The sequence below is a fragment of the Notamacropus eugenii genome, chromosome 4 (genome assembly GCF_028372415.1).
Source record: "Notamacropus eugenii isolate mMacEug1 chromosome 4, mMacEug1.pri_v2, whole genome shotgun sequence".
Lineage (NCBI taxonomy): Eukaryota > Metazoa > Chordata > Mammalia > Diprotodontia > Macropodidae > Notamacropus > Notamacropus eugenii.
Genome location: NC_092875.1, coordinates 304,000,402 through 304,020,111, shown reverse-complemented (window position 1 = coordinate 304,020,111; position 19,710 = coordinate 304,000,402). Strand labels below are relative to the sequence as shown.

Genomic DNA, 19,710 nt, shown 5'->3' with positions numbered 1-19,710 from the left:
CCTTGTATTCCATAGATTTGAGGTCTGAAAATACCTTTAGGGACCATCTAGTCCAACCTCCTGATTTCTCAGGGAAACTAAGACTCAAAGAAGTAGAGGGAGGTCACACACTAAGAAGCAAAACTGGAATTTTAACCAAGATCTTCTGACTCCATATTCACTATAGTATTCCCATTACCATGTAACTTCCATGCTTCCAGCTTTTAACTTTTAGAATTTATAGGTGAATTCTGTGGCTCATGTATTACACTGACGTTTTTATCTTTAACAATCCAGTTTGATTATACATATATACATACATTTTTTTCTATCTTCTATAGGTATTTTCTTTCTTTTAAATAAGACATAGCCAAATTTTCCATTTTGGGTTCATGGGACTCAGTTTCCTATGAATCCACAGGAATTTTATAGTTCTTTCTCAAGGATTTGTACAAAATATATATATGAGAATTCTGAAGCATAATCAGTTTATAGGGATTTAATCAAAACCTTCATGGTTTACCTAAGATGTTTCTTTAAAAAAAACAACCTACTATATGGCATTTCCTAGGTGTCTTCTGCATGCCTAAGGAACTGATGCCTGAACCTAGTCTTTATAAACAGGGAACAAAGGAAATACCATTTCCTTCTGGCTTTGAGGTGTGTTCCTGATGTTACGTTGAACTATTTGAAAAAGACCATCATCAATTATGGTCTTCATCATCATCAACATCGTCATTTTCCTTTGTTCTCAAAAAGGGCTAAAATGACATCATTATATTAGAGTCAAGGTACAGTGTGTACAGCTGTGGCTGATCAGACCAGTACAAGCACAAAGAGTCCATATGAACATTTGGGGTAGATTTTCTAAATTTACACATCTCATATTTCTTTTGAGCTGCTTCAATTCTATTTTGCTTATAGAGCACAGCACCTTCTCTGATACAGAAGGTTACACTTGAGCTAAGTCTTAGAGAATAGTATTTCTAAGAATCAGAGTTTCAGAGGGAGTACATTCCTCACATGGCAATCAGCTTATGCAAAAGCACAGAGATAGAAAATGGAGTGCTGTGTCTGAGAAATAGTTAGAGAAAGGCAGGCTATAAGGAGAATGAAGGGCTTTAAATGCCAAATGGTGGAATTCATATATTTGATGCCTACATATATAATCCCTGTGTAATAATATATGATCCCTATGTATAATGAGGAACCACTGGTGTCTGTTCAGTATGGATGTAACATGGTCAGACCTGTGCTTACTTAGAAAGGTTCATCACCAGATTGGCCAGAGATTACTTGAGTTTGTAGGCTCATCAATTCACAAAGACTATCTGCTGAAAGAAGGGGGTGTGATTCATCAGTGGAAGGATGACCCACTTTGATTAAATCATAAATCCTTTAAATTTTGAAGTACAGAATCACACAGGATATAAAAATAAAGATGAGCTGTGAACTATACCAGTACAAAGAGATCATGGATGCATTGATACATGAAAGACAGTATGTTGTACTGGTGAGCATGCCAGACTTGGAATCTGAGAAGACCTGAAGTCATCTATTATCTCTAACCATGGAAAAGTCAGTTCCTTCATCTCAGCCTCGTTTCCTCATTTATACAATATAGATAAATAAAAACTGCAGTACTCACCTCACATGGTCATTGTGAGGATCTAAGATAATATATGTAAAGGTTTTTGTATGCTTTACAGAGCTACATGAATATCAGTTATTATTATGTAATGCCTATAAAGTAAGAATCCAGGCTCATATATTCAATAGACATGTAAAACAAGAGGACATGTTAAAACTTTTCTACGTAGTAGCTAAATAAGAAAAGCCTATACAGAAGGGAGAAAAATCAGATATCATTCCTTGACAAAGTAGCCAAAGCAAATGAAGACACTGAGAAAAATTAAAGTTATTTTAGTAATGTGGGTATGTACAAAGAATTAGGGGACTAGCATGTTTTTCTAATCAGGAAAAAAAAATAAAACAAATTACTGGGTATCTTTCAAATCACCATGTGTTTTTTATCCCAACAGAAAATTATTGTGATTCACACAACTTTACTGAAGGAAAGAATTGACTTAGCAATCATTCAATCTCATTTCCTCATTTACAGAAAAAGAAATTGGAATCCAAAGAAGCTGTATGACTTGCCCAAGGTATAACACACTACTGAAGATTCCTTTCAAGTTACTATTAATCTATACTCCCCATGTAACATCATTCAGCCAGTTATAAAACCAACTAATTTTGTCCATCCCCTATTCCTTCATCTTGTCCACAAGAATATCATAAGAAACTTTGCCAAATTCCTAACTGAAATCCAGGTAATCTCTGCTTACTCAATCACACTCTCACCTAGTCTGGTAACTATTTTAAAGAGGAAATTAGGTTCATATGACATAATTTGTTTTTAGTAAATCCATGCTGGTTCCATGTAATCATTGCTTCCATTTTTTAAATGCTCACAAGCCATCTGTTTAATAATTCATTCTAAATTAAACATTCTGAAAAGAAATTTGAAATTATGCTTTAAAAGTGACTAACATTTCTATATCGTTTGACCCAGAGATCCCATTGCTAGCCATATAGCTCAGTGATATCAATTACAAATAAAGTCTTTTTTGCATCAAAATCGCAACATTTTTCTAATAGCAAACAAAACAGATTGAACAGTGGAAACAAAATAAATGCCCATCAATCTGGGAATATCTAAACAAATGGTAGTATAAGGTATAATGGAATACTACTTCACTTTAAAAAACAACAATAAAAATGAAAATTAGAGAGAAGTATGGGGAGATGTGTGAATTGATCTGAACCAAGAAAACAATACATACAATGATGACAACAATGGAAAAACATTTTAAACTATATACTATGTCATGACAGTTCTCAAGAGTGACCTTGAAGAAAAGAGGAGAAAATTCAGCTTTCTTGCCTCTCTTCAGAGATGCAGATTCTTAGATGTAGAACATAGCAAATATTGTCAGATTTGTTTGAACTATTTTTTTTTTTTTGGTCACAGGCATTTTTATTAACAGACCATTAGAAAAATAATCATGGTAGAGACCTTTAGTTCCTTCTTCTAATAAGCCTCTTGATCTGGTCTTCCCTGTTACCAGCATCTCCACCTTCCACAAAGTATGTAGTCTTTTTGCTTCATTCCGTCTCTTGGAAAAGATAATTTGAAAGGCCACAGGAAGTTGTTGGCAGCTTTGAAGTACTTACCAACAGTGTAGATCTCATGGATCAAGCCCTCCATGCAGATAATTCCATATTTACCAAGAAATTTTGCAACAAGGGCATTATCTTTCAGGGCAGTTCTCTATTTCTTGATGTTGCCCTAACTATGTTTGTAAATCAAGTCATTCACAGCCTTCAGGTTTAGGTAACCCCATGCAGTGTATGCAGTGTATCAGTTACAATCCTCAGCATTTTGATTGAAGTCTTATTAAGCTTAACAAAAGTGCCATTGAAGATTTGGCGAAGACAAAGAAGCTGCAATACTTTTCGGACCTTTGGGCTAACACCATTGATACCTCTGATTCTGAACATAAAAGCTAACTTGGGTTCAGCAGGTACATAGTAGTTGCCAGATTTTCATGCCATTCTAGCCAGCTGGATTTCACTTCTGTACATCTGTCTGTACTCCTTATGGTAGGCTTTAGCTTTTTCATAGATAACTTTTTTTTATGGAGCTTTTTTTATAGCCATCTTCTTCTTCAAGTGTTTGGCCTTCAGTATCACGAAAGCCTTTCTCTTTTTTTTTTTTAATTTATTTATTTAACTTTTAACATTCATTTTCACAAAATTTTGGGTTCCAAATTTTCTCCCCATTTGTCCCATCCCCCCACCCCAAAACACCAAGCATTCTAATTGCCCCTATCACCAATCTGCCCTCTCTTCTATCATCCCTCGTCCCCATCTTCTCTTTTGTCATGTAGGGCCAGATAACTTTCTATACCCCATTACCTGTATTTCTTATTTCCTAGTAGCAAGAACAGTACTCAACAGTTGTTCCTGAAACTTTGAGTTCCAACTTCTCTTCATCCCTCCCTCCCCTCCCTCCCCACTCATTCCCTTTGGGAAGGCAAGCAATTCAATATAGGCCATATCTGTGTAGTTTTGCAAATGACTTCCATAATAGTCGTGTTGTGTAAGACTAACTATATTTCCCTCCATCCTATCCTGCCCCTTCTTGCTTCTGTTCTCTCTTTTGATCCTGTCCCTCCCCAAGAGTGTTGACTTCAAATTGCTCCCTCCTCCCATTGCCCTCCCTTCCATCATCCCCCCCACACTGCTTATCCCCTTCTCCCCCACTTTCCTGTATTGTAAGATAGGTTTTCATACCAAGATGAGTGTGCATTTTATTCCTTCCTTTAGTCGAATGTGATGAGAGTAAACTTCATGTTTTTCTCTCACCTCCCTTCTTTTTCCCTCCACTAAAAAGTCTTTTGCTTGCCTCTTTTATGAGAGATAATTTGCCCCATTCCATTTCTCCCTTTCTCCTTCCAATATATTTCTCTCTCACTGCTTAATTTCATTTTTTTAAGATATGATCCCATCCTATTCCATTCACTCTGCGCTCTCTGTCTCTGTGTGTGTGTGCATGTGCGTGTGTGTGTGTGTGTGTGTGTGTGTGTGTGTGTGAATGTAATCCCACCAGCTACCCAGATACTGAAAAGTTTCAAGGTTACAAATATTGTCTTTCCATGTAGGAATGTAAACAGTTCAACTTTAGTAAAGTCCCTTATGACTTCTCTTTGCTGTTTACCTTTTCATGCTTCTCTTCATTCTTGTGTTTGAAAGTCAAATTTTCTTTTCAGCTCTGGTCTTTTCATCAAGAATGCTTGAAAGTCCTCTATTTCATTGAAAGACCAATTTTTCCCCTGAAGTATTATACTCAGTTTTGCTGGGTAGGTGATTCTTGGTTTTAGTCCTAGTTCCTTTGACTTCTGGAATATGATATTCCACGCCCTTCTATCCCTTAATGTAGAAGCTGCTAGATCTTGTGTGATCCTGATTGTATTTCCACAATACTTGAATTGTTTCTTTCTAGCTGCTTGCAATATTTTCTCCTTGACTAGGGAACTCTGGAATTTGGCTACAATGTTCCTAGGAGTTTCTCTTTTTGGATCTCTTTCAGGCGGTGATCAGTGGATTCCTTGAATACTTATTTTGCCTTCTGGTTCTAGAATATCAGGGCAGTTTTCCTTGATAATTTCATGAAAGATGATGACTAGGCTCTTTTTTTGATCATGGCTTTCAGGTAGTCCCATAATTTTTAAATCGTCTTTCCTGGATCCATTTTCCAGTTGTTTTTCCAATGAGATATTTCACATTATCTTCTATTTTTTCATTCTTTTGGTTTTGTTTTGTGATTTCTTGGTTTCTCATAAAGTCATTTAGCCTCTATCTGTTTCATTCTAATTTTGAAAGAACTGTTTTCTTCAGTGAGCTTTTGAACCTCCTCTTCCCTTTGGCTAATTCTGCTTTTGAAAGCATTCTTCTCCTCATTGGCTTTTTGAACCTCTTTTGCCAATTGAGTTAGCCTATTTTTCAAGGTTTTATTTTCTTCAGCATATTTTTGGGTCTCCTTTAGCAAGGTGTTGACTGGCTTTTCATGCATTTCTTGCATCTCTCTCATTTCTCTTCCCAGTTTTTCCTCCACCTCTCTAACTTGATTTTCAAAATCCTTTTTGAGCTCTTCCATGACCTGAGCCCCTTGAATATTTATTTTGGATGTTTGGGATACAGAAGCCTTGACTTTGATGTCTTTCCCTATTGGTAAGCATTGTTCTTCCTCATCTGAAAGAATGGGAGGAGGCACCTGTTCACCAAGAAAGTAACCTTCTACGGTCTTATTTTTTTTCCCTTTTCTGGGCATTTTCCCAGCCTGTTACTTGACTTCTGGGTGTCCTCTCCACACCCACCTCGCCTCCAGATCCGCCCAGCTAGTGCTTGGGGTCTGAGATTCAAATGCTGCTTCCCAGCCTGAGGGCTTTGGGTGGGGGCGAGGCTGCTATTCAGTGTGAGATTAAGTTCAGGTGCTCAGGTTGGGGGCAGGGCCACCTCACAGGGCTCAATTCCCTCAGGGGGTTTATTCAGTAACCTTCAACAATGGATCTGAGCTCCTGCCTGCTTTGGGAGCCCTTGTCTGCTGCTGCCTCTGCTGCTGCCTCCTGAGGGGGCCTGAGTTATGGGGACACCCCGCTCTCCTCTTGGCCACCCAAAAAGACTCTCTCACCGACCTTTGGCACCTGTGGGTGGAGGGACCTGTGAGGCTGCTGGAGATTCTGTCCCTGAAGCCTGCTCAGATCTGCTCCTCTCCGTGCCGAGCAGCCAAGGCAGGGCTGGGCTCTGCTCTGGGTCCGGTGCTCGATGGACCTTTTGTGTGGGTTTTTCAGGGCTCTCTGGAACAGAAATCTCCTCCACTATGTTGTTCTGTGGCTTCTGCTGCTCCCGAATTTGTTGGGAGTTCTTCTTTACAGGTATTTTATGGGCTGTGGGTTCAGAGCTAGCATATGTGTATCTTTCTTCTCCCCCATCTTGGCTCCTCCCCCCATCAAGCCTTTCTCTTTTTCAGAAGGAATTCTGGAACGGATGGTAACTTCTTTTCTTCTACGCCCACCATGATTTCAGCCAGAAAAAAAGGGCTTGTTTGAACTATTAACTAGTTTTGTCGCATTAGTTTTTATTTCCCTCTTTTTATTCTGCATCATAGAAATTATCTGTCCAAGGAGGAGCATATTTGGAGATGGAGGTGATGTAAAAAGCAAAGTAATATTAATCATTTATTCTAAAATATTTCCTGTGTTCAACAATAACTTTATCAGTCTATAGTACCTACCTTCTTTCCCCCTTTAAAAAATTGGGACTTTGCCCATCTCTGGATTTGATCACATCTCTCATTTTCTAAAAATTCATTATCAGTATTTTTATAGTCATAGCAACAACTACTTTCACTGCCAAAGAGTATACTTTCCTGGGTCTAACCCAGGAAACTTGAACTCATTTACAGTTATTAGGTACTTTATTCATTAGGTGCTCATCCACCTTCACTTCTCATTCCCTCTCAACCATGTTTGTTGTCTAAAGATCGTTCTCCTTGACAAAGAAGACAGAAATAAAATTGCAGTTGAACAGTTTGGTTTTCTCTTGGTTTATATCATCCATTCCCCAGGCTTGTGGTCTACCACTTCCTTATTGTGCTTGCCTTCAAGAAAGTTTAATCAAGATGACTATTTTTGTTACTTTAGCATTTCTTTCTTTTTGCAAGCCTAGGTTTCATTTGGGACTTGAGCTTTCTTAATACTATGTTTTCACATCTGTCCTTTTATGTTCTCCTTGATTAATTTAATGGCGTTCCTTCTGCACTTTATGTAGGTTCTTCTTGAACCTTGACCACATCAGAGAGTTCTAGGAGCATAAAGTAATATCCTTTTGATTTATGCTACTTCCACTTTAGTACCCAGGTTAGTCTAGAGTAGTAGCTCCTCTTTTTACTTCCTCATAAAGACAAAGCTGGGAATGTTATCAGATGTAATATGTAACTGGTTTATAGCCCAGATAGATATCAGATGGTCTGTGTGGCACACTACATTACATTTGACTTATTATCTTATTAATTCTCACACTAAGTTTTTAGACAGTTGAGGGATATATTCTGATATTTCCTCATAAATTTATAGAAATGCATAGTCTCACTCACTGATTAACCAATTAGCTCTGAGTTGCCCTCCTGCCCCCTTTCTAAATAAGCAACAGAAGCATCTTCAGATATATACATTCAAATACATTCTTTCCCTCTACCCCCTTTTCCTCTTTCTCCTTCTAGTCTTGAAGGCTCAAATATTGTTACTGGTATAGTAATGAGAGTGATAGTGTAACGAAGAGCCTGTAGATGTATTTAAATATTTCAGTAATATATTGCAGTGAGAAAGAGCGTAGCCAGACCGACCTCTAACTCTAAACTGCAGCTGCTGACTCATGCTACCACTCATGCTCTCAGAGTGGTAGTCAAAGTTTCTCAGAAAGTCTCTAGGATATTTTCTCCACAAGATGAGTTAGATTCAGGTTTCAGGAAATGTCTCTTAAAGACTATTTCTCCTTGACAGATAACGCACTCTCTGTACTCAGTCTCTCTAAATCATGACAGTTAAATTCTCCAGATTACAGTTAAATTGCCTTGCTCTCCTGGCATCTGTTCCCTCTGAAAGGTACAATAACAGGGTTCATAGTCTCTCTGGCCAAAAAAAAAAAAAGTTTTTGTATGATGTCAAACCTATGGATGGTGACCTTAAATTCTACTGTATTGCAATCGTTAGTGATCACTTCAAAATCAGTCAGAGAGCCTCTGTCCAATGAAATGGTGGAAGTGACGGCTCCTGCAGCATCCTTTGTGGGGCAACAGGCAGGTGGAGACCACAATAGGGAAGATGACAGTGACCGAGAGCAGTTTACTTTTCAAGCCTCACTTAGTCTGGCCAACAGTGGTGCCTGCCAGTGCTTAAGCCAGCAGGACAAAGAGGAGACATGACCAATCAGCCTCTGAGGTAAATGTGGATTCCATTTTTTGTAGAAAATTGAGGAACAAGTGCCATAATGGCAGTTCTAAAACTCACATTTCCCTTGTATCACTCCTATTATTTGCTTCCAGAGAGCCAACGGTTATGACAAAGAATTGGAAAAAAAGAGAAAGGAGGAAAGGAAAAATGAGCAAAACTGATCAACACAACAAAAATAACACTTTATGCAATGTTCCACACTTATGGACACCCCCCCCACACACACACACACACACACTTCTGCAGAAATGAATGTAATGAAATATTACTGTCCTATAAGAAATGACAAATGTGATTAGTACAGAGAAGAATGGAAAGACTTACATGAACTGAGGCATCGTTGAAGTAAGCAGACCAGAAAACAACGTATATGATCACTACCACAATGTAAATGGGAAAAAAAACAATGAAAAACAGTTGAAAGTAAATTCCAAAATTACAAAGAATAAATTTGGTCTCAAAGAAGAGACATGAGAAGACATAAGATTTTTGATGAGAATTTCTGGATGTTTGTGAATGGTGCTAGGTGCTAAAACAAGCCTTTCCAAACTTAGCTTTGAAGTGCTTATCAATAAAAAATACCAGACTCTCAAAGGCAGGAACGGTGCTTTTCTCTCTCCCCAGTAGTATTAGTACTGTGCTTGTTATGTAATGTTTATCAAATGAACAGACTTAGAAACTGTAAATATTAAGTGAATCAGTTGATTTCCTGGTGGCAAAAATGTGGGCATGGTTTATTTGAAAATACCTGCAAAGCTTCGAAGGAGATTTAACTGCTTTTTTAAAAAGCATTTCTGTATTCTTCTGAGTGCTGGGCAAAAATGAGAAAATGTCCGTAGAAAGAGTAAGTGTTGGCTACGTGGGGACCAGAGACACAGTTGAGATAATAAAATATATTTGAAATGTGGGCAGAAGGGAAAGTGATTGGAGGATTGGATATGGATTGAACACAGAAAGTAGACGATTAGGTGGTAGAAGATATGGCATAAAAGTGAAGATGAAGAGAAGACAAATTTATTTGATGCCTTGTGTATGGAAAAAGTAGACTCTTAGTCAACATACTCTCAGTTGTAATATCATTTCCAAGCTGTTGTCACTCCTGAATCTAGGAAGTTATTAAGGTTCAGGGTAAATGCATTTTTATAGTGTTCTGGTCTCAACAAATATTAAGTGACTTAAAGAAAAATATTTCTTCTGAGGATTATACATAGATAATCTAAAGGCTTTAAATTGATAAACAAGACCATTTTCTTAGCTTCAAATTAATTTTTCATTCTGAAGCAGGATACTCTTGCTAAAGTGCATTCTAATTACAAACCTCAAGAGTCTTAACTTCCCATTTTATATTGAAATACATACAACCCAGAGTAGCCAAGTTAGCAGATACATTGTTGTGAATTATTATTTTGCATGAGGAGAGTTATTTTAAAAGATACCTAAATTGAATGTTGCTGCCATTCTGAAGCATCTTCTTCTCAAGAGACTGTCCTGTTCTGTGGTGGAAGGTACCTGAAACAGGTTAGCCAGGCAATTAATATACAGAGCTGAGATTCTGTGATCCATTACTGAAATTTAAACTTCAGTTCAACATCATTAGTGTGCAACTAAGAAATATTTCAGTAATTGAACACAGAATGTAAGCTCCTTGAGGGCAAGGAATTTTTTAAAATTTTATTCCAAGTTCCAGCACAATGTCTGGCACATATAATGGTTTGAGAATTACTTGATAAATTGCAAAATAATAAAATTTATTATTTTCATATTATTCATTAAATGTATTGCTTCATAGAATAATTCATAACTTTTGTCATCTTTAAAAATTATGAAAAATATGTTCTTTTGCTGCAATTATTTACATGATTTGGCATTGTTTTTATAAGGTTTTGACACATTCTTTAATTCTTCATCATGAAACCACACATCACTTGGAATATGAAGTATATTTTTGAATACTCCTTTTTTCCAGATCTAGCCTTAATTTTCAATGGAATTCCTAGATCATCAAAACATGTTACTCTCTTAATCGTTTTTGTCAGATTTCTTATCCTTTTGCAAAGTGTGGCATTGCCCAAGGTGTGTTCCATCTCTGTTTGGGCATTTTTGTAATTCTGAAACAATTTTGCTTTTCCACACGTCAGTGTGTTTATCAGAGTTCCTGATTAGTTAAGAACAAAAGCTCTAATCTGTTTTTGATGGATACAGTTTGAGGCCTTTCTTGGAGTTCTGACAACAGATTTGATATGACTTTTAATGAGAAAGTGAATTTTGTCAGTGAAATTTATCTTTTTCTAATCTTCATTAATAAAGTCTTGCTATTGATGATCATTTTTTTCTTCATAGTAATGGTAAATAGCTGTTGTTTAGTAGTCTTCTCACTGTTCTTCCAACTTCAGGAAGCTTATGGCTCACTCTAAGAGAATTAATAACAACCCATCCACCTAGCAGGTCCCTCTCAAGGTCTTTGCTTGTTTTCTGAGGACTAAATTGGCTATTTTGAAGCAATATTATGTCACTGTTTTGCATTTGCTTTTTGTTCTGTCTTGGGGTTTTTTTTTTTCCCAACCACCATTCTCTTTGCCCTTCCTCTATAGCTGATCCTGCTTAATAACTATGGGCTTGAATGATTCTTAAAAAGCTTAGCTTCCCCATGCCAGCAGCCATTGCACGATCTCTAATAGTCAATGAAATACACTGTTTGAAGTGGCAACTTTTGCATATTTCTTTGGAGTAGTATTCATTTTTCAAAGCTTCAGAATTAACAACATAACTAGAGTAGTGCCCTCTGAGATCCAGCCACAGCACACTGTTTTTCTTTATACAGGACGTTTCTCCATCTTGTTGTGTTTGTCCTTTGTTCTTGAAGAGGACCATGACATCAAGATGATGACATGACTTGCAGTTGACTTTGACTTGAGTGCACGTTTCTCCATCTGTCTCTGTGCTTTTGCCCTGATTTTCCCATCGTTCCTGAAACACTCTTTCTGTCTCACCTTGACTAAGTTTCCCTTACTTCAAGTCTCTGCTCCAACTATTGCTTTTGCAGGAGCTGCTAGTGCCTTTTTTTCTTAATTATCTGTGTGTTTTCAATTAGTGAGACCCTTGAGGGGAAGGACTGATTTTTCTTTTCTTTGTATCCCTACCACTTAGTTCAGTGTCAGGCACACAATAATTGCTTAATAAAAGTTGACTGACTTACTGTGTATGTTCTTCTAATTCTATCTACCTTTTTTCATTTTTGTTGGTTTAAAAGTCAGACAGTAATAATCTTTTTTAACTAATGTACTGTCATTTATTCATCTATTGCTCAAGAAAAGCATGTATGGATTATTTCCAGTTCTTTGAATTACAAACAATACAGCTATGAGTGCCTGGCACAGATAGTCTTTTTAAAATTTTAATGACACTTTTAGAATACAGTTCTAGAAGTGGGATCACGGGGTCAAAGGCTATAATCAGTTTTGTAAGCTATATCGCATGTTCCCAGATTGCTCTCCAAAAAGCACCAGTTCACAGTTCTACTAAGGATGTAACAGTGGACAGGTGTCTATGCAGTTCTACTAATACTGAATTTTGCCACTATGGTAGCTTTGGGGTAATTATAATTGTTTTAATTGTCATTCTATTAGAAAGTTTGACAGATTTTTCAAGTGATTACTCACATTTGCAATCCAGTAGAATGTAAGATCATCAAGAAAAGGCTTTGATTTTCATTTTATTCTCACATTCCTAGGGCTTAACAGTGTCTTTCATGTACTAATCGATTAATAAGCATTTATCAGGTTGGACTGAATTAGGCTTATGCTTTTGCGAAGTCTCTGCCTATGTCCTTTGATTATTTAAGTAAGACTAAATAATCTCTTAGATCCTCCAGCCCTTAAATCTGATTCTGTGCTCAGTTGGGGATGAATATCTTATAAATTTGCATCCATTGCTCATGGACTTGTGAATAAGGTTTTCAACATAACTATTTACTACATGGTGCTTTTCCCCTAATCTGTTTTTTTCTTTCATTTTTACTTCATTTTTACATAGTTAAATTATTTTCTCCAATAATTTCCTTTCTTTTGATAGGTAAACATTTTTCTTTTCTCCATAATTGAAGTATCATTGCATTTTCTTATATTTTTATATTTAGATCATAAATCTCCTCTAAAACCAAATATGATATTTGTGAAATTCTTTTCAAATTTTAAGAAGATACCTAAATGTTGTTGTTGTTGTTATGTCTTGTTCTGGTGTTGCATCATGGTGTTGGTGGCTGTTGCTGCTTGTCCTTCGTTCTTGAAGAGGACCATAGCATCAAGGAAGTGATAACATGATGTGAATTGGAGTTAAGTGAGGCAGGGCTGTGCAAAGTCACCAGCCTCCCTTTCTCCTCTGGAACCATCTAGATCCAGTGGCCAGATATAGATCAGGATGAGTAGGGATGGCCTTGGATGCAGTGGTGTTGGTAACCCTGGTTCTTAGATACAGAATAGTGAATGCTCTGGCAAGTGCTATCAAACTGGAAAGACTTCAAGTATGGATCAACTGATGAGAAGCAGATCTGTCATCTGAGAACCAGTTTAGCTAAGATTAAGAGACTCATCATCAGATTGGCCACAGTATGTAATAGAATTTTCAGCCATCGCAAGGCTCTAAGTCTACCTGCGGATTCATGGCAAGTTGGGGGATGAGTGGGAAGGAGGAGTTTTGTGATTTGTGTTGGTGCAGAGAGAACTAGGAAAATTTGGACTTGGTTGCAAGTCAAGAGAAAAAAAATTAGGCTTGATGTAAGGGGGGAAAATATCCTTACAATTAGAAAGATCCCTGTGGAGAGTAGACTTACCTCAAGAGACTGTGGGTTCCCCTTATTAGAATTCTTAGATGATCTATCTTCACATAGTTTAAGCAAAAGATTGGATAACTGTTTGTTGAGTATCTTATAGAAAGTATTCTTGTTCAAGTATAGGTTGGATTAAAGGATTAGAAGTATTTTCTAGGTCCCTTCCACCTCTCAGATTCTGTGATTCTTGTTTCTAAATCCCTCACACTCATATATGTTGTTTCTTAAAACTTTTTCCAATTAAATTATTTTCTCACTTTGTGTTTTGTCTCAGCCTTTCTTTCCGTAGCCACTTTCATTTTTTTCCCTCATTGTATTCTGGTTTTAATTGTATCAGTTGATATTTTAGTATTCTCTTTGCTGGTTTTATGTAGTTTCATTATCATCTTCCAAGAATCCCTAATTTCACTGAGTCTTCAAATTCTTCTCATGACTTTTTTTTCCTGATTTTTAATCTGAACCTTTAATTTCTTGAGTGTTCTTGTTAATTAATCATATCTTTGGAGATTTCTTTTGTTGTTTAGGTACATCTTTATTTTGATGTCTTTCCTCTTGCTTTTCTTACTCTATAACTTTTTTACATTGTTTTTCATTTTGGTCACTAGCTAACATCTGGATTGCAAAACATAATCTTGAATATAGAATGCAGAATTCTTTTATAGTTTGCTCTTCCCTTTTTTGGTGAGTTTTAGTTTTCTTTTGAGATTTTCCAACAATTTCACGCCATTTTTATGTTTCTGTGGATAGTTTGAGAGGGTTCAAAAGCAAACTCCCTTTTGACCTGATAAGCCCATCAAGATCTGATATTTTCTGTAATTCCCAGTCAGTAGTAGAACTGGAAAGATACAGTCTGTTGTAGGAAGTTGTTGTTAAATCATTTTCAGTCATTTCCAATGCTGTGTGACCCGGTTTGGGCTTTCTTTTTTTTGGCAAAGATAGTGAGTGGAGTGTTTTGCCATTTCCTCCTTCAGCTCCTTTTATAGAAGAGAAAGTAAGGCAAACAGTGATTTGCTTAGGGTCATATAAGCTATTAAGTACCTGAAGCCAGATTTTACCTTAGGAAGATGAGTCTTCCTGACTTTAGGTCTAACACTATCCACTGTGCTACCCAGCTGCCCGTAGGAAGGAGAAAGTTGTTTACAAAAATCAGCCTCTCTGCACATTGCTTTGTACATTCTAATAAGGACTGTTCTCGTGAAGATTTTATAACTATGAGAAATTAGATATATGGGTTGATAGTTGCTGATGTCTTAGTCACTTGGGAGGATCAAAGTACCATTCTGCAATCTTTACTCTCCTATTGGAATATTGCCTTCATTGAGATATTTTGAAAATAAATTTTTTGGTCTTGAGTACCTTAAAACTATGGTTGTTAAAGCATAGATTTCTTCTGACCATTCGTCCAGTTCCGTTGTAAGTTCAGTTACCTCTTACTCACAGGCTAATAAAGTGGTAATCCAATTCTAGAAATTCCACTATCATTACAGATGAGAGTAGACTACTGTAAAAATCTAACACTTCTGTTCCATTTCACATGTGTTTTATCCTTCCAGTGTTCACCTACAAATGCTCTTGAGGTGAGTTTTTTTCATCAGTAAATAACATGGACAGACATCACAAATGAGTGATGACTACAGTTGAGCAAGAGGAGAGCAGACTGGATTGACTTTGGGAAATTGCAGAGTCCTTTTAACAACCCCATAATTCTCCCTGAAATAGGAGACCCATATTTTTTAGATATCAATATAATACTAATATTATTGTATTTCTCTGATTCATGGAACACTACAGTTTCTGAAGAACTGAAAATGACTGTCACCCAGAGGGCAATGGAGAGGCTCATCATAGACGTGAACAGGTTGCAACACATCACAAACACTGAATTATAAAGGAGAACTGGAATATAGGATGTCATCCAAAAATATATGAGCAAAAAAAATTTAATGGTCTGGTCACATGGTGAGAACAAGGGATAAATGATACACAACCCATTTGTTACATTAGTATCTTCACAATGTCAAAAGAAAATATGGATTACCTCTAGCACATTAGTCTGATGTCTCTGTAATGAATTTCAGGGATATGAACCAGAGGCATACATGGTGGGCAGGCATAAATGGATTGTGGTATGCATCAGTAGAGGGAATATCTATATTGACAAGGTCACTAATCCATTTAAATGCATGAGTAAGGTTTTGTTTATGCTGTATTTTTAAAGATATATTTTATTTTGTCACAGCATAAGTTCTCTGCATAATAGTTTGTGTCATCAGTTATAGGAACTATAGCATAGTATTGTTAGGGTGTTGTTTTTAAACATCATTGCCACTTAAATTCACAGATCCTGAACCAGGAAAGACATGATCTAAGATGGAAAATTAATTTTTAAAAGTCATTTCTACAGAGTGTTAAAGTGGTGGTGCTGGTATGTGCACGGAGCCTTATGTACAACACCTTGAGTGCTGGCTGACTTATCATCTTAAATTGCTTTGTTTTGCCCATTTCTGAGGTCACTTTTGGGTTCACTCTGCTCCAGTGTTTTTTAAGGCAAGAAAATGAAAACTCTCAGGACAATGTGAACTGTTAGTCTCTAAAATATGTATTCATGTTGCTCTTTTTACCCTAGATGTTAAAATGTAGTGGCCAAAATGTGAGTTTTTGTTCTGCATCTTCATCTTGCATCCATATATACAGATTGTGCTCAAAGGTTTACCAAATACTTTTACATATATTATTTCATCTCATTTTGTTCCATTTTGCATGTGTTTTGTTCTTCCAGTGTTCAACTGCAAATGCTCTTGAGCTATTACTGTTGCCATTTTATAAATGGCAGGTAAAATACCTTCCCTTCCATTCTCTACCTTGCATGGAACTTAGCTGTTTAACTCTGGGTCCTGTATTCTTAATGACTTTAATACACAATCCTATGGCTTCAGCTCAGCAATACACTACAGATGTTGAAGCTCTGAGTTTCAAGTCCTTGCAGCAACCCCAAACATATCAGTTTTTTATATTTTGTTTCCAGTGAAAATAGCAATAACAGTCAACTCTGTAGTTTGTAGAAAAATTAGTAAAAGTGTTCTTAAGTAATATTGACAGTGCAGCCCAACTCTTCCTTATGCAAAGTTCTTCTGGAAGCCTCCCCAGATTCAGAGCACACTTTGCATCCACCTCTAATCAAAACCATAATCCATAAGCCCTGACCAATGTTTTTATTTCACCAGGCCAACCAGAAGACCAAGTAGTTTAAAGCAAAAGGCATTTAATTAAACAGCATAGCAAGAAAAACAACAAATAGTTTTCTCGTGCACACAGTGGTGATCATCTCTCCCACAAATTCCCACACTACCAATGGGAGAGGGAAGAAGTAAATATGCTTAGGAGAGGGCACATGCACAGGGAACCTAGCAGAACTTTGGCCCCTACGGCTGCATGCCAGCTGGAATCCAGCTCCCTCTGGGACGCTACCTTTTGCTACATTACAAGTTACCCAAGTCTTCTTGCTAGGCATTGCCTCTGCTTTGTTGCCCCCTGCTGGTCCATTGCTGAGCGAGTCACCACTGATTCTCTACTGTGCTGATCTTGGCTTCATCTGCTGGTTCATTGATGAATTGCAGGTTTCATGTTGTGTTCATCCTTCCTTGCTGTAGAAGACCATGCCATCAGGGAAAGGATGACATGGCTTGCACTTGACTTTGTTTTGAGTGAGGGAGGTCTGTGCAAGGTCACCAGCCTCACTTCTCCTCCGGAGTCATCTGAATCCAGTGACCAGATAGTCATCAGAATGACTGGAGGCAGCCCAGGATGCACTCGGAGACCTTGGACCCATTCGCTGAATATAGCTTCTCACAGTCACACTATACCTGCCATCCTGAAATTAAAGTTTAGTTTGTCTTTAAAAAAAAACAAAACACTTGCTTCTGCCTCAGCTGCCACTGTCTGAACTCATTTGTTGTATGAACTAAAGTGGATACATTCCTTTTGGTTCTCACCATGCCCTTTATCACTAACCTTGGTCCGCGCTAGTTACCCCTGGAGCAACACTGGGAGTGAATGCCTATTTTGTTCTGCCTATGTTCAGGCCCCCCAAATTGGTGCTTTCTCTACAGTGGAATAAATAATAATAAATGTTATTTATATATATTTCTGTGTGTGTGTGTGTGTGTGTGTGTGTGTGTGTTAATCTGTGGTTAGTCATTTCAGAATACTTCTAACTGCAGCCAAAGACATAGATCCCATATGTGGACTGGTTTATTCTGAAGCCACGGAATAAATGACCCATATAGCCATTTTGAAAGTGATTGTTGTTCAGGAAGATAACCAGATCAAGTACAAGGTTCAGCAGTCAGGAAGACCTGAGTTCAAATGTGGTCTCAGACACTTACTATCTGTGTGACCCTGTGTAAGTTACTTAACTGCTGTCTGCCTCAGTTTCCTCATCTGTAAAATAAGAATAGTAATAGCACCTACCTTCAAGAGTTTGTTATGAGGATCAAATGAATATGCACTTTGTACACCTTAAACCACTATACAGATTGCTAGCTATTATTTATTTTAACACAAAATCTGTCATATCATTATTATCCATTTCTAAATGAGGTGGTGAAAGGTTTTGGTAGAACTGACTGTACTACTGCCTAGTGCTGAAAGAATATTATTTAATACTCCTCTAACTCCGTTTCCACATCTTTTACAAGAAAACTTCATCCATCTTCCTCCCTATTTTGTCATAAGGAGCTGGTGGAAATTGGGTAAACTGCAATAAGCTACAAAGGAGTAGAAATGAAATATTATAATCTTTATTACTAATGTAAGATAAAATAATAAGCCCCTTCCACACACTTTCAAAGCAATTGGATATTATTATTCTCCCAAAGCATACAGGTTTGGACACCATTCTTATAGACTTGTTAAAGTTGTTTTTAAATGTTTCTGCAATTAGGGGCCTGTCATCAGTTTACAAGTTAGACCAAAATAACCCAAAACATAACTTTCCTATCAATAATAGTTAAATTTTTATGGGGTGAGATTTTTTGAAACTTAAATTCTTTTTAAAAAAAAATGTTAGATGTTAGAAAGAGTACTAGCTGTTGGGAACTGTGAAAACTACCCATCAGAAGTGAAATTCTGCCCCAGAGGAAAAGTTGAGTTGGTGATGCCACCCAACCTTTATCAAAACTGAATTGTTGGTCAACATGGAAAGATTTAAGAATCGTTGCATGCGTTTACGTACCTTTTCCCTCCGCCCGACATTTTAAGTTTGGAAATCTTGAACGTATTATCGTGCCTTTTTGTTAAAATATGCCATATACATTTTTAAATTGTTTTTTTTTCCCTTTGGAAAAATGTTCATAGAATACATTTAAACACACAAAGTATAATGTGACACTCAACTGACTATATTAATAAAAGTGTCATTGGCTTCCTGGCTCTCCCTTCTTCCCATGCCCATTGTACACATATAGTATTCACAGGCATCAAGCTTTGGTAAGAAATAGATTATTATTAAGTAGCAAAATCTGTTTTTCTTGAAAATAAGCATTAATGTCTTGAATAGATTTTTAGCTTCCATTAACTCTTGGTGAGTTTTAACTTTGCCTTAGAATTACAAAGTAATGTTTTAAAATTTAATTTAATATGGTATGATGTGGAGCTACACATCACAAAACTTCTAGGTAAGTTACCCTGCGAATAGTTTAGGGGAAAATATTTCCATTTGTTTTTAAAGTCATTTCCTTAGCACACTGGATAATACTTTGATAAATCCATTATTTCATTTAGATGATTATTGCAACTGCAAGATGGTTTTTTATCCTGTACAGTTCTTCTGTTCATGCCTTTCCAAAAGCACTCCTAGAGAATCCATTCAGTGCATTAAAATCTCATTCTATTCATGTTTTAGAGGTAGCAGTGTAGCTCTGAAGCTATTTGTTGTTTCTTATTCTAAATCTTAGGCTGCACCTTAAAACCAAGCAAGTGACTATTGCTGGTAAGAGCTAGTCTTCCCTCTTTAGGATCGTACACTCCATCTTTTTGATAGCTGCTCTCCAGCCTGTCTCTGCTGCTTCATGCTCAGCACATGGTAAGTATTTGTCATTCATTCATTTATTTATATCATTTACCTATTTTAGGAAGATGAATTTGATAGTTGAGTGGAAGACGAACTGGAATGGGAAGAGACTTGAGGCAAGGAGACCAACTAGTTAGTAGAGAGGGGGGTGTACATGAAAGACGTTACAAAGATAGAAATGACAGGACTTGGTAAATGACTGGATATAAGGATTGGAGAGTAAGAGTTGAGCATGACACCTGAATTTTGAGCCTGGGAAA

General features: G+C 37.0%; 1 protein-coding gene and 1 pseudogene across 2 annotated transcripts in view; one reads left to right on the top strand and one right to left on the bottom strand.

Moving 5' to 3' along the window:
- ZNF704 (zinc finger protein 704) overlaps window positions 1-19,710 on the top strand; it is a 362,117-nt gene that overhangs the window by 209,261 nt on the left and 133,146 nt on the right. The gene's annotated exons all lie outside the window — the stretch shown is intronic.
- LOC140501388 (large ribosomal subunit protein uL30-like) lies at window positions 3,022-3,720 on the bottom strand (annotated as a pseudogene).